The following is a 15,401-nucleotide window of genomic DNA, read 5'->3' on the forward strand; positions in this document are numbered from 1 at the left end:
ATCTATTTTCATACTTCCAGGTTTTATTAATAAAATTACAAGCATAACAAATAGAACTGAAGATTACTCCAATATTTGAGTCCATATTATTCCTGAGACTTAAACTAAATCAACGAATTGCCTTTATTTAACCCAACAGGGATGTGAAAATACGAAGGCAGCACAAACACCAGAAAACCTGGATGATCAGTAACACAAAACATCAATCTCTATCCTCCTACGGGAAGGCTTACAGCGAAAATGGGTTAATGGTTCAGGAAAAAAAAAAAAATTTTATAGCTATATTCCCAGTATTCTCATTTTGTAATTCTAAATTGCTCCTTTAAACTGGCAGTAGAATGTTGCGACTTGCCCAGTTCCAAAGACTGAACTTTTAAATATTTAATGAATGATATTTTTAATATTTCATCACATTCAATTTGCATCATAAAACATTTATAGAAACTAGTGACTGATGTTTCTGTAATCGTCTCTCCCCCAAAAAAAATCGCAGACAAGAGACTACCGGCTACAAGTTTAGGACCATGTCACCTATATTGAAAGTCTATATCCGATTCATTTCATCACATTCTAGACCAATGAAAAACCAACTAAAATTTTAATGGGATAGCATTTACTTAAAGGAACAGCAAAGCTGGCAATCAGACCTTCTGCTGAGTGTGTATTTATCCAGGATATACACCTATTATTTTAGAACACCTATTATTTTAGAACACGGCTAGCTTTTTCTGGCTGTATATTTTAATCATTAGAAACGATTTTTAAATCAAGATGAAAAGAATAAAATAGTCAACTTCAGGGTTAACATTAAATATAGAAGTTATGCCTCCCTAGCTCACCCCAACTCTGTCAGCTAAAGAGAGTCTGTCCCTTGCCCAAGTCAAACAAGTAAAAGACTCTGGCAGGTTGGCTCCAAAGCCTACGTGCTCAACCCTGCACACCATGGTGGCCTTGATAGCAACCCGGACCATAAACAGCTCCCTTCAAACAAATCCTCTGGTTTGTTTATCCAGACAATCCCCACTCATGATGGCTCAACACTGGCCTTTTCAACCTTACAATGCATTTATCAGAACGCAGCCCCATGGGTTGAGCTGAAGGTCTTAAGTAAATAGAAACCCACTGTCTCCAAATAGTTTTATGTGTGTCTCTTCTTTCAGAACACCTAGGTTGGTCACGTTGGCCCTTAAATACCAACAGCTGAACATTTCAAGAGACTGTAGGCATTTTCACGTATAAATTCTAGATGATGTTACATGTTTTATCTGCAGATTCAATTTCCAACCACGGTCCATCAGAACTACCTGCAATTAAGAGATACTGCCACCAGGTGGCGAAAGGTAATAGGGCTTTGATTTAAAAATCCTACTTGCCTGCCAAAGGAGGGTTAGCAGGCCCTTTATTAAGGATGACATGTATACAAAAGTATCTTCAAGTACTATGTTTAAAATCTCCAGCTGCGGCTCAGTGCCCATCACTCAGTGGTTAGGGCAACTGGCCACATACACTGGGGCTGGTGGGTTCGAACCCAGCCCAGGACTGCTAAGCAACAATGACAACTGCAACAAAAAATAGCCAGGCGTTTTGGCAGGTACCTATAGTCCCAGCTATTGAGAGGCTGAGGCAAGACAATCGCTTAAGCCCAAGAGTTTGAGATTGCTGTGAGCTGTGATGCCACAGCACTCTACCAAAAGCAACACAGTAAGACTGTTCCAAAAAACAAAAACAAACAAGGCATCCGTGTACACTCTCAAAGTACTGCGCCAGTCATAAGCTCTGTATTTTTATAGAATCAGGTCAGGCTGGTGGCTCAGACCTGTAATGCCAGCCTTTGGGAGGCTAAGGCAAAAACTTAAGACCAAGAGTTTGAGACCAGCCTGAATAACATAACAAGACCCCTGTTACTTAAAAAATTAGCCAGGCATGTGCCTATAGTCCCAGCTACTCAGGAGGCTGAGACAGGAGGATCACCCCAGCCCAGGAGCTGGAGGTGGCAGTGAGCCATGACGACACCACTGTGCTAGCACAGGCAACAGAGTGAGACCCTGTCACAAAAAAAAACCCAGAAAGATCAGACCGTCCTTAGTCCTTCAAACCAGCTTAAGGTCAAAGGTCTTTTTAACTTCTCTTGACTCTTGAGTGTGTTCTGACAAATCTTCCCTGAATACCTACTGTAAATAAGGCTCACTCACTGCAAGGTGCTGGCTCTTAGGGAACTTAAGTCACAGTCCGTCAAAGAACACAGACACAAACACCGTCCGCACTCGAAAATGAAGCAGCGACGATCAAAGTGCGTATGAAGCGTGGCAGACTCAGTGCAGGAGACTCCATCTGTGCGCAGGTGGCCCATCGTAGTCACACAGAAACCAACAGGACAAAGTTGCCACTGTCTTGAAATGTGCTTACTCCCCACGCCAGGGGAGAGAGGGAGAAGTCTTTGTGGGAACTGACTCTTCCACAAGGGACACGGGTCACTTCTGCTCATGGCTTATGGGCCGACACAGGTCAGGGGGCCCCACCCTAACTCAAAAGGGTGGGGAAGTGCCGTTCTGCACATGTCCAGAAGAGAGCTGGGAAGTGCTGAGAAATGCAGGGACCAGCAGAAGTACAAGTGGAGACCTCTTGAGGAGAGTCTTAAAAGGATCCCTGAGGTTTCTTGGGTGTGAGGGAGTATTTTAAATAAATAATAATACATATAAGGAGGCGGGGCCCAGTGGCTCACACCTGTAATCCTAGCACTCTGGGAGACCGAGGCAGGTGGATCATTTGAGCTCAGGAGTTCGAGATCAGCCTGAGCAAGAGCGAGACCCCCAGCTCTAAAAATAGCCAGGCATTGTGGAAGGGGCCTGTAGACCCAGCTAGGTGGGAGTCTGAGGCAAGAGGATTAGTTGAACCCAGGAGTCTGAGGTTGCTGTAAGCTATGATGCCACAGCACTCTCCCAGGGGAGACAAAGTGAGACCCTGTCTCAAAAAAATATATATATATATGAGGTACAAAGGTAGAAAAATGTATGGCTGCCTCTGGACTAAGAAGGAACACAGCAAATTCTGGCCCTGAGAGGATAAGGAGGTGCAGCTGGACCTGTAAGCATCTCTCCCTCAAGCCGTGCTGATACCGACGGCGAGTCTTACTCCTGTTGGCAACAAGCAGCCATTAAAAGTTCTGGATGGGGGGGTGTGATAGGAAAGGTAGGAACCTTGGAATCGGACAGAACTTGGTTCCTCTTTGAATTCTGCCTCTGATTTGCTCTGTTACAGGGAGCCGATGATTTAACCACCCGTGCCTATTTCTGTGTCGTAAATCAGGAATGGCACCAACCTTCTCCCGCAACCTTGCTGTGAGGACGTTGAGTAATGTTAAGGGGCGGGCCCTCTAGGTGCCTGCCACACAAGACACTCCACGAATATGTGCTGATAAGTTAATCCCAAGCAAGGACTATGTTCTAGAAATAACGAGGTGGGAAGGCAGAAGGGACAGAAAGACGGCAGCTAAGAGACGCGGGAAGCTTATGGAGTCACCCCCACGATCGCCTCCCATTATACTCTTCCCAAACACCAGACCAAAGTAAACCCCGACAGTTTCTGACTCTTTAGAGGCCTTATTTTATCCAGCAAAGGAAAAGAAAGAAACAGAATTATAATGGTACTATTAAGTGTAAACCAAAAAGCTCTAGCATTTTTTTTAACAAAAAGAGGGAATTTTTTTTTTACGAGTCTCATTCTGTCACCCTGGGTATAGTGGCGTCACAGCTCACAGCAACCTCAAACTTTTGGTCTCAAGCGATCCTCTTCCCTCAGCCGCCCTCAGTAGCTGGGACGATAGGCGCCCACCACACCAGACCAGTTTTTCTATTTTTAGTAGAGACAGGGTCTCACTCTTGCTCAGACTGGTCTCAAACTCCTGAGCTCAAGCAATCCACCTGCCTCGGCCTCCCAGAGTGCCAGGATTACAGGCGTGAGCCACCGCGCCCGGCCTAGTTGAATTTCCCAAATGGTATAAGCAAGCTTTAGAGGCTTCTTCAATAAACTTTATTTTAAAGTGATGGAAAACACGCACAAACAAACAGACACACACAGATATAAGAGACATTATGTAGAGCACAGTTTCTGAACCCCAGCACTGCTGACATTCTGGGCCAGATAATTTTTAGTTGTGGGAGCTGTCCTGTGCATCCTGCAATGTTCCCAGCATCCCCGTCCTGCATGTCCTGGGATGTTCCCAGCATCCCCGTCCTGCATGTCCTGGGATGTTCCCAGCATCCCCGTCCTGTATACCCTGGGATGTTCCCAGCATCCCCGTCCTGCATATCCTGGGATGTTCCCAGCATCCCCATCCTGTATACCCTGGGATGTTCCCAGCATCCCCGTCCTGCACGTCCTGGGATGTTCCCAGCATCCCCGTCCTGTATATCCTGGGATGTTCCCAGCATCCCCGTCCTGCATGTCCTGGGATGTTCCCAGCATCCCCGTCCTGTATACCCTGGGATGTTCCCAGCATCCCCGTCCTGCACGTCCTGGGATGTTCCCAGCATCCCCATCCTGTATACCCTGGGATGTTCCCAGCATCCCCGTCCTGACGTCCTGGGATGTTCCCAGCATTCCCGTCCTGTATATCCTGGGATGTTCCCAGCATCCCCATCCTGTATACCCTGGGATGTTCCCAGCATCCCCGTCCTGCACGTCCTCGGATGTTCCCAGCATCCCCGTCCTGTATACCCTGGGATGTTCCCAGCATCCCCGTCCTGTATACCCTGGGATGTTCCCGGTATCCCCGTCCTGTATATCCTGGGATGTTCCCAGCATCCCCGTCCTGCATGTCCTGGGATGTTCCCAGCATCCCCATCCTGTATACCCTGGGATGTTCCCAGCATCCCCGTCTTGCACGTCCTGGGATGTTCCCAGCATCCCCGTCCTGTATACCCTGGGAGGTTCCCAGCATCCCCGTCCTGTATACCCTGGGATGTTCCCAGCATCCCCGTCCTGCATGTCCTGGGATGTTCCCAGCATCCCCGTCCTGCACGTCCTGGGATGTTCCCCTCATCCCCGTCCTGTATACCCTGGGATGTTCCCAGCATCCCCGTCCTGTATATCCTGGGATGTTCCCAGAATCCCCGTCCTGCATGTCCTGGGATGTTCCCAGCATCCCCATCCTGTATACCCTGGGATGTTCCCAGCATCCCCGTCCTGCACGTCCTGGGATGTTCCCAGCATCCCCGTCCTGTCTGTCCTGGGATGTTCCCAGCATCCCCGTCCTGTATATCCTGGGATGTCCCCAGCATCTCCATCCTGCGTGTCCTGGGATGTCCCCAGCATCCCCGTCCTGTCTGTCCTGGGATGTTCCCAGCATCCCCGTCCTGAATATCCTGGGATGTTCCCAGCATCCCCGTCCTGTATATCCTGGGATGTCCCCAGCATCCCCATCCTGTCTGTCCTGGGATGTCCCCAGCATCCCCGTCCTGTCTGTCCTGGGATGTTCCCAGCATCCCCGTCCTGGCATCCTGGGATGTTCCCAGCATCCCCGTCTTGTCTGTCCTGGGATGTTCCCAGCATCCCCGTCCTGTATATCCTGGGATGTTCCCAGCATCCCCGTCCTGTCTGTCCTGGGATGTTCCCAGCATCCCCGTCCTGTATATCCTGGGATGTTCCCAGCATCCCCGTCCTGTCTGTCCTGGGATGTTCCCAGCATCCCCGTCCTGGCATCCTGGGATGTTCCCAGCATCCCCGTCCTGTCTGTCCTGGGATGTTCCCAGCATCCCCGTCCTGTCTGTCCTGGGATGTTCCCAGCATCCCCGTCCTGTATATCCTGGGATGTTCCCAGCATTCCCGTCCTGTCTGTCCTGGGATGTTCCCAGCATCCCCGTCCTGGCATCCTGGGATGTTCCCAGCATCCCCGTCCTGTCTGTCCTGGGATGTTCCCAGCATCCCCGTCCTGTATATCCTGGGATGTTCCCAGCATCCCCGTCCTGTCTGTCCTGGGATGTTCCCAGCATCCCCGTCCTGTCTGTCCTGGGATGTTCCCAGCATCCCCGTCCTTGCATCCTGGGATGTTCCCAGCATCCCCGTCCTTGCATCCTGGGAGGTTTCACAGCATCTCTGTCCTCCAACCTCTAGATGCCAGTGGTACCCTCCTCCCTAGCTATGATGACCAGAACTATCTGCAGACATTGCCAAAAATCCCTGGGTGCCAACCGCCTCCCTGCTCCATTAAGAACCACTAACTTGGATCCACCTCATTAATGAAACCAACATTTTTCACATTAAAATCACTTCTATACTTTAAAAGAGACATTTTTACAAAGTGTGCATTCCATCAACATGAAATTAATTTCTAAAATTAAAAATTCAGCGTAAAATAATCTTTAGTTAGGCTAACAAGCAATTCATCTTTTTATGGTACAGTGAAACCTTCCTGCGGTGTGTCCTCACTTCTCACAGGACAAGCACCGCGCCTCCAGCGGATCATCTTACAAAAGGGGAGACTGGTGTCAAGCACCAGACGTCTGAATCTTGCCTTCTGGGGACTCACAGGCTCAGACCCTGCCTGTCCACCCACCCAGGGTCTGTCACTGGGCGTGGGCTCACCATTAGCCAGCTCAGAGCCTGAGGACAGCATGACGCGTGTATGGGGTGTCACGAGACGAGACTGCAGAATGAGCAGGAGGGCCCACGGGGAGGAAGCGGGAGACCTGACCCTTCAGGGAAGACCACCTGCCTCAGGGTAGTGAGAGGTGCTGCCTGGGTGAGAAAGGGGGAGAGCAGGAGCTGCAGTGAGAATGACCACAGGTAAGCAGGTTAGAGCCTCGGCTGGAGTGAGACCACAGGTAAGCAGGTTAGAGCCTCGGCTGGAGTGAGACCGCAGGTAAGCGGTCTAGAGCCTAGGCTGGAGTGAGACTGCAGGTAAGCAGGTTAGAGCCTAGGCTGGAGTGAGACCACAGGTAAGCAGGTTAGAGCCTAGGCTGGAGTGAGACCGCAGGTAAGCAGGTTAGAGCCTAGGCTGGAGTGAGACCGCAGGTAAGCAGGTTAGAGCCTAGGCTGGAGTGAGACCGCAGGTAAGCAGGTTAGAGCCTAGGCTGGAGTGAGACCGCAGGTAAGCAGGTTAGAGCCTAGGCTGGAGTGAGACCGCAGGTAAGCAGGTTAGAGCCTAGGCTGGAGTGAGACCGCAGGTAAGCAGGTTAGAGCCTAGGCTGGAGTGAGACCGCAGGTAAGCAGGTTAGAGCCTAGGCTGGAGTGAGACCGCAGGTAAGCAGGTTAGAGCCTAGGCTGGAATGAGACTGCAGGTTAGCATCTGGAGTGAGACTCCCAGGATGGAGAGAGACTGTAGGTTAGAGCCAAGGCTTCCAGCACACCCGGATGGGGCAGCTGTCACCATCTGAGAGTACAAGTTAGGAGGAATGACAGGGCTGCAGAGAATCCAGGGCGATGGTTTCTTTCTTCCCTTCCATCCACCCATCCCTCTTTCTTGAGCCTTGGGCAACCTTCTGGGTACTAAAGAAACAGGGTGAATAAAACAGCCCCTACTCTCATACAGCTTTTATGCTGTGTTTGATTAAAATGTTAATTTGGAGCACTTCTACAAAGTAGTTTAGGAAGCAAAATCATACTTTCTACAATTCCAACTTCTGACAGCTTCAAGTGAGCCATCTCTTTTTCCTCCAAATTCCAAATGAGTTTTTTAATTGTGGCAAAATGTACAATATAAAATTTACCATCCTAACCATTTTTCAGTGTACATTTCAATGATACTAAGCACATTGAAAGTAACAAAGAAGTTCATTTGAGGCTGAAATGTTAAGAGTACGCTCTGAATACTGATGAGGGGTGCAAGTGATAAAGGCAAAAACATTATGCTCTTATTGTGAATAACTTAAAAAATAACTCCCAACAAGCATGCTTCCTGCACTGGTTCTCTAATTAATTTTGTAGACAGGTTATCTTTGTTACATTATTCAGGAGGTTATATAAAACACTCTCACTTCACTGTTTTGAGAAAGATGAGAAGAAACCAGATGGACAGATGGGCAGGTGGATGGATGATGGCTGAGCGATAGCTCTGAAGGCTCCTTCTTTAAACAAGGCCCAGGTATATTCATTCCTCAGGGGGCCAGTGGAGATCTGTCCCATGCACACGCCATCCACTGCAGCGTAAGGACTGATCATCAGCCGTCAAGGGCCGTTAGCATATTTATCTACTATTATCAGGAAAATGCGTGTATTTTAAAAAACTCTGCAACAACAACAAAAAATTTAATGTTTATAATGAAAAGGTCCACCCTATCCACTAGCTCAATTTCCTACCACTTGAGCACATTTTCATAAGTTTACATTTAATTTTCCAAAATGCCTTAATATCAACATTCATAAACTTTTAGTAAGTACATAAAAACATTTCAGTAGGATAAAGTGCAGAAGTCAATGACTTTTCTAGTCAAATTCTTTTTTACTCAATATTAAGATTTACCCTATAAAATTAAGAGGCCAGGCACCACCCGAAAACAAAGGCAGCAAGTATAATGGTAATTCCGCATTTCACATTTACTTCTGCCCCTGAGCTGCATAAACACTCTCATGCGTACTGACGGAGAGCCTCTCTGTAATGTCACAAACGTGACTCGGCAGCCACTCCATCACGGGAGCCTCTTATCTAACTACAGGGCTTCTTCATGACCCTTCCAGAAGTTCTAGAAGTTGATGAGCAAGGTACACAGGGAAGGCCATTAAACATTTAGGAAATAGGAGGTCTCCCTCGGGATTTGAGAGTCCAGATGGAAGCACTCCTGGGGTCACAGGATTCCTCTTGGGTCCTGGTAACTAATACCTTACAGCCATCCTTGTCCCCCCAGGGACAGAGAGTCTAGCCTTGTGGGGAGCCACGCCCTTAGCTACAGTATCCCTAGAAACAAGAGCATGCAAGCGCTTGGGCCTGAACTGAGGAATACCCCAGAGAATACCCAAGAACCGAGGAATACCCAAGATGGGTGCCTCAAAGAAAAGCACCATTTCAGGTCAACATCTCCAGGGAACTTCGGGGTCTCTGACCAAAGCGGATAGGTGTTGGGTTAGGGTCAGGGTACAATCAGTTTTTCTCAAGCTCTGTGCACTCAGGACAGAGGGTGTTCATACTGAGCGGCAGGATTTCAGAACTATGTTTTATGAGTAAAGAGGGGGCAGAGGAAGAAAGGGACAGAGTTGGAGAATGTCATTCCCATTTAGATGTTTATCTCTGGAGTAAGTAGAGGCTGGAAACTGGGAGAACTTCATTCTTTAAAATAAGCATGGTGGCTCACGTCTGTACTCCTAGCATGCCGGGAGGCCGAGGAGGGTGGATTGCCTGAGCTCTGGAGTTTAAGGTAAGTCTGAGCAAGACTGAGATCCCCAAAAAAAAAGAAAGGTCCCCGCATTGTGGCAGGCACCTGTAGTCGCAAGCAACTGGGGATGCTGAGGCAAGAGAATCATTTGAGCCCAAGAGTTTGAGGTTGCTGTGAGCTACAATGCTATGGCACTCTACAGGGAGTGGAGACTCTGTCTCCAAAAATGAATGAATGAATGAATGAATAAAACAAAATAAACATCTCACCAGACAAGAGGAGGCCAAACCAGAGAGAGCACAGAAGGTTCCTCCAGTCCCTGACCGCAGCAATGCCCCATGACAGGGGCCAGGCAGAATCTTCCAGTCACCTGTGCCAAACTGCATCCCCTGGGCCCCAGCCTGGGTCTGAGCCAGGGAGTCTGACTTAGGGCTCAGCAGATTTGGTTTGGAACATTCTCTAGGAGATTCTGACGCACTCCCCAACAGAGAACAACTGTATCTCAGAAGGCTCATGAACAGAAATCAAGGCCATTTGGAAAGCTTTTTTTTTGAAAGAGGAGCAGGTTCGTCAGCCCTGGGCGTGTCCCACCTGAGATGGGCACCTGTTTTGGTGGGCGTGTCCCACCCTGAGATGGGCACCTTAGCTTTGTTTTTCTAGGATATTTACTCACAAGTGGTACCAGCTCCGGCCACTGCTCCTAGCTTTTGTTTCCGCACAAGAGCCCTCCTTGAGCAAAATCATCTCATGCGTGACTATTAATCCTCTGAAATGCAACCTACAGAATTTCCCACAGGCAGAGCAAGGCAAAGTTGTGAACTTTCTCTTCCGTGTCACCCCATGGCCTTTCCTGTGTATGTTGTTGCTACCAGGTCCCTGGAGCTTACCCGCGCGGCAGGCCAGTGTTTCCAGCGGACACCCATCCTCCACCCCCATCAGTAAATGCGTCTGCGTTTTTCTAACCACTTCTTTAGCATCAGATAAAAACCCACCTGCTCCAGCTTTCCCCTCAGTCCTGCCTACACCAGCCAGCTAGTCAGTCTCAGAAACTGATCTGAGTTGGGCATTAACGAACGGGTAACGACTGAAGGTATCCACACTTCCATTTTGCAAAGAACTTCAATGATTTAAGGTAAAAGTAGAAACTAAGCTAAGCAGTGCAGGGCACCCTGCAAGCTGGTGGAGAGAGATGTTTTTAGAACAGGACCCTCTAATTGGCCCTCCGTTCATACCACACATGAATCTAGCTACCCACATCAAGGAGCCAGTGTTGCGTATTATTCAGGGCACGTACACATCTACACAGTTCTATATGGAATTAAACGCACAGCACCACGGGGACAAATCCATGGCCAAACACTGTTAGAATACTTCAAACTGGGCGGTGCCTGTGGCTCAAGGAGTAGGGCGCTGGTCCCATATGCCGGAGGTGGCGGGTTCAAACCCAGCCCCGGCCAAAAACCACAAAAAAAAATAAATAAATAAAAAATAAAAGAATACTTCAAACTGTTGACCTGTAATTAACAAACATTTGTTTATTTATTAACTCTTACAACACGAGCCAATCAGAAATCTAGTTTATGCAACCAAGTAGAACCCATGATTTCCTTCAGTCTCCTATTTTGCAATGTTATCAGAAAATACAGGCCCAGTTTGCCCTTTTCTTTCATCTTTAGTACATTTGTCTCAGATTAAAATAGGATAGGCACTGTCTGAATCGTAACGTAATAGGCCAGTGGTAATTTCCAAGTTCTGCGCGTGTTTTTTGTCTCCTGACCTTCACGTACAATGAAAAACTTTATCATGTATAGTTCAAAAAAGTCCACACAGTTCTCAAGACCTCTGACATTTATTGTCAATGCCAAGTTCTTAACAGCTGTTACCAAAGGGCCGTTATAAACTGACCAGGATTATCTAATAAATCTGTGAAAGCTGGTCAGAAAAATCAAGATGCTATCCTCGCTCCCCTATTGTTTTTACTCCTTGGTTATTTACATTCCTAAAATACTAATAATAGCAAGATCAAGGCTTTTTTTTTTCCTCTTTGGAGACAGAGTCTCACTCGGTTGCCCAGGCTAGAGTACCCTGGCATCAGCCTAGCTCACTGCAACCTCAAACTCCTGCAAGTTTCCAGTGACCCTCCTGCCTGAGCCTCCTGAGTAGCTGGGACTACAGGTGCCCTTCACCATGCCTGCATAACTGTTTCTATTTTAGTAGAGACAGGGGTCTCACTCTTGCTCAGACTGGTCTTAGCCTCCCAAAGTGCTACGATTACAGGCATGAGCCACTGCACTCAGCCAAGATGAATGCTTTTACATAGTAATTCTTACTTTCTATGTAAAATAAATGTTAACGTTTTTAGATAAACACAGAAAATGGAACTGCTCATTCTTATTTTGCCACTGAGGTTCTCAAGAAACACATGTATTTTTATTAGAAAGAGCAGAAGCAATACAGTGAGAGAGCAACAGTCTAAGACCACAGACTTAAGAAAAAAAGAAAAGGATGAACTTTCCCCAAGTTATCTTGGATGTTTTAAAGCCCACGACACCGCGGAAACTTATACATAGCACTGCCAACCCATGTTATTGTTGGCTTTTTAAAAACTTGGATTTTCAAAATGGGGAGGAGATGGACATTACACAAAATTCTGGCTTGGTTTTCGCACCTTTAGAGGTCAGGAAATCACAAAGAGCTGGTAACACTGTTTGCACGGACAAGTTCTCAAAACATTCTCCCTTCTCAGAGGGTTAGCAGGAAAGCCAAGGGAAAGCTAGAAAGTAACACCAGCCGTAATTTATTTAGGGCCATGCATCTTGCTACAGACTTTACCTATCCCACAGTTCATTGGAAATTCCTGAAGTAGGAAACTGCAGCAAGGCGTCTGATTAGGCATCTCCTCATTTCTGGAGACCAAGAACGAGAGGGCGAAATGGGAGCTGGACAAAAATAAAGGTTGACAGATTTACAATAGGTTTAATGGCCACCCTGAAAAGTCACGGAATAGTGCAGCCATGGAAGCTGGGAGCCTCCAGAGGCTTCTTACTTGCTTGGTTCTCTTCAACCTCTTATCAAATCTGAGAACGACGTGAAACGCGGAGGAACAGATGGAATGTAGCGTGGGGATTCGAAGTTACTGGACAAGATGGAGTGAACGGTCAGATGAGGCAACGAGACAAAGAGTTAAGATGTGCACTGGAACAAACCAAGTTTAAGGATGGGCAGCAGGGTCAAACGCCAACACAGGGCGGTGGGGCCTTGGGGTTAAGTGGAAGCCCGCGTGATGAGGCTGCTGAGACGCTTAGGGAGGGAGTGCCAGCCCACGCCACTCTGGGCTGCCCTTGTGCAGGGAACTGCTAACCTCTCTGCCCTATCGGAAAGGCAATGTCTACACCACAGAGACCCTCAAGGAAAAAGAAAGCAGGCTGGCTGAAATCAACAGAGAAAACTGACAAAACCAAATGATGTTTTTTGAAAATATTGATAAAATTGGTAAGACTCTAGCCAGGCTAACTAAGAAAAAAAGAGAAGATGCAAGTATCTTCTCAGAATCAGAAATGACAGGGGACATCGCTAAAAATCCCACGGACACAAACGGATAAGAAAATATTATGAACTCAATGACTCAGATTTAACAACCTGGTAAAATGGATCAATTCCTTACCAAAACGCACACAAGAAGAAACAGACAATATGAATAGACCTACATCTATTAGAGAAATTTAATCAATAATTAATAACCTTCCAAAACACACTAGACCCACTTGGGTTCACTACTGACATCGTACCAAAAATCTAGGGAAGAAATTATACCAATTCTCTATAATCTTTTCCAGAAGACAGAAGCAAAGGAAATTCTTCTCACTCATTCTGTAAGGGCCCCATTATTCTAATACCAAAACCAGACAAAGACATTACAAGAAACTACAGACCTGTATCTTTCATAAACGCAGATGCAAAAATCCTCAAACAGAAATTAATTCCCAACAATGTATAATAAAAATAAAAAAAAAAAGCATATACCACAACCAAGTGGGATTTATCTCAGCCATACGAGGCTGGTGAAACATTCAAAGAATCAATCAATATTATCCATCACATCAACAAACTAGAGAAAAAAAAAATCACACGATCATATCAAAGATGCAGAAAAAGCATCTGACAAAAATCCAACAACCCATTCATGATCGAAATTCTCGGTCAATTAGAAATAAAGGGACTTCTTCAACTTGATAAAGAACATAAAAACCTACTGCTGACATTACTCTTAATGGTGAGAAACTAAAAAGCTTCCCTAAGGATCGGGAACAGGCAAGGACATCTGTCTCAGCAAACCTTCTCAACATCATGCAGTAAGAGAGGTCCTAGCTGCTGCAATGAGACAAAAAAGGAAATCAGAAGTATGCAGAGTGAGAAGGGAGAAAGAAAGTTGTCTTTATTCACAGACGTCATCATCATCTATGTAGAAAACCCAAAAAAACAGACAAAAAAACTCCATGAGCTAATAAGCAATTATGGCAAAGGATGTAGGACACAGGTTAACGTACCAAAGTCAATCGCTTTCCCACGTGGAATTTGGAATTGAAAACACATTACCATTTACATCAGCACCCCCCCCAAATGAAATAAGATCTACAGGAGAACAACAAGATTCTGATGAAAGAAACCACAGAACTAAATAGAGAGAAATTCCACGCTCATGGACAGGAAGACAACATTGTCAAGAAGTTCTTCCCAACTTGACCTACAGCTTCAACACGATTCCTATCAAAACCCAGCAAGTTACTCTGCAGATGTGGACAAACTTGTTCTAACATCTATATGGTGAGACAAAAGACCCAGAATCCCCAACATACTGTTCAAGTTGAAAAACAGAGGGGGCGGCGCCTGTGCCTCAACGGACTAGGGTGCCGGCCCCATATGCCAGAGGTGGCGGGTTCAAACTCAGCCCCAGCCAAAAACTGCAAAACAAAAAAAAAAAAAGAAAAATTAAAAAAAAAAACTTGCTTAATAAATAAATGCACGAAAGGAGAAGTTTAAAAAAAAAAAACGAAAAACAGAGTTGGAGGTCTGACACTACTTGAGCTCAAGACTTACTACAAAGCTACAGTATTCAAGACAATATGATATTGGTGAAAAAACAGGCAAAAAGTTTAATGGAACAGAACAGAGTGCCCGGAAGAAGATCCACATAAAGTCGGCAAAGGAGCAAAGGCGTCTCAAGGGGAAAAAAAACGCAGCCTTTCAACAAAAAGGGAAAGGAAAACATAATCTATACACACACCCTTCACAAAAACTAATTCAAAATGGGTCAGAGACCTACATTAAAAAGGTAAAACTATAAAACTCCTAGAACAAAACACAGGAAAAAAGTCTAGAAGACCCTGGGTATGGTGATGACTTTTAGGTATAACACCAAAGGAGTGACCCAGGAGAGAAACAATTGGTTAAGCCAGACTTAATTAAAATTTTAAAATTCTGCTCTGCAGAAGACACTGACAAGAGAATGAGAAGACAAAGACACAGACTGGGAGAAAGTATTCGCAAAAGACGGATCTGATAAAAGACCGGTGTCCAGAACTAACACGGAGCTCGATCATTAAGAAAACAAACAGGGCAGCGCCTGTGGCTCAAAGGAGTAAGGCGCTGGCCCCGTATACTGGAGGTGCGGGTTCAAACTTGGTCCCGGCCAAAAACTGCAAAATAAATAAATAAATAAACCTTTAAAAAAAATAAGAAAACAAACAACTTGATAAAAAAAAAAAAATTGGGCAAGCGGTGCCCACAGGTCAGTGGGTAGGGCACTGGCCACATGCACCAGGGGTGGTGGGTTCAAACCCAGTCCGGGCCTGCTAAAAAAAAAAAAAAATAGCTAGGTATTGTGCCGGGCGCCTGTAGTTCCAGCTTCTTGGGAGCTGAGGCAAGAGAATGGCCTAAGCCCAAGAGTTTGAGGTTGCTGTGAGCTGTGATGCCACAGCACTCTATACCAAGGGCAACCAAGTGAGACTGTCTCAATATAAATAAATAAAATAAAACACACAACTATTTAAAAAAAAATGGGCAAAAGACACCTCCACAAAGAAGATCTAAAGATGG

General features: G+C 46.3%; 1 protein-coding gene across 4 annotated transcripts in view; it reads right to left on the reverse strand.

The window, feature by feature from the left end:
- Window positions 1-15,401, reverse strand: part of CLSTN1 (calsyntenin 1) — a 74,909-nt gene that overhangs the window by 38,665 nt on the left and 20,843 nt on the right. The window lies entirely within an intron of this gene.

The sequence above is a fragment of the Nycticebus coucang genome, chromosome 22 (assembly GCF_027406575.1).
Source record: "Nycticebus coucang isolate mNycCou1 chromosome 22, mNycCou1.pri, whole genome shotgun sequence".
Lineage (NCBI taxonomy): Eukaryota > Metazoa > Chordata > Mammalia > Primates > Lorisidae > Nycticebus > Nycticebus coucang.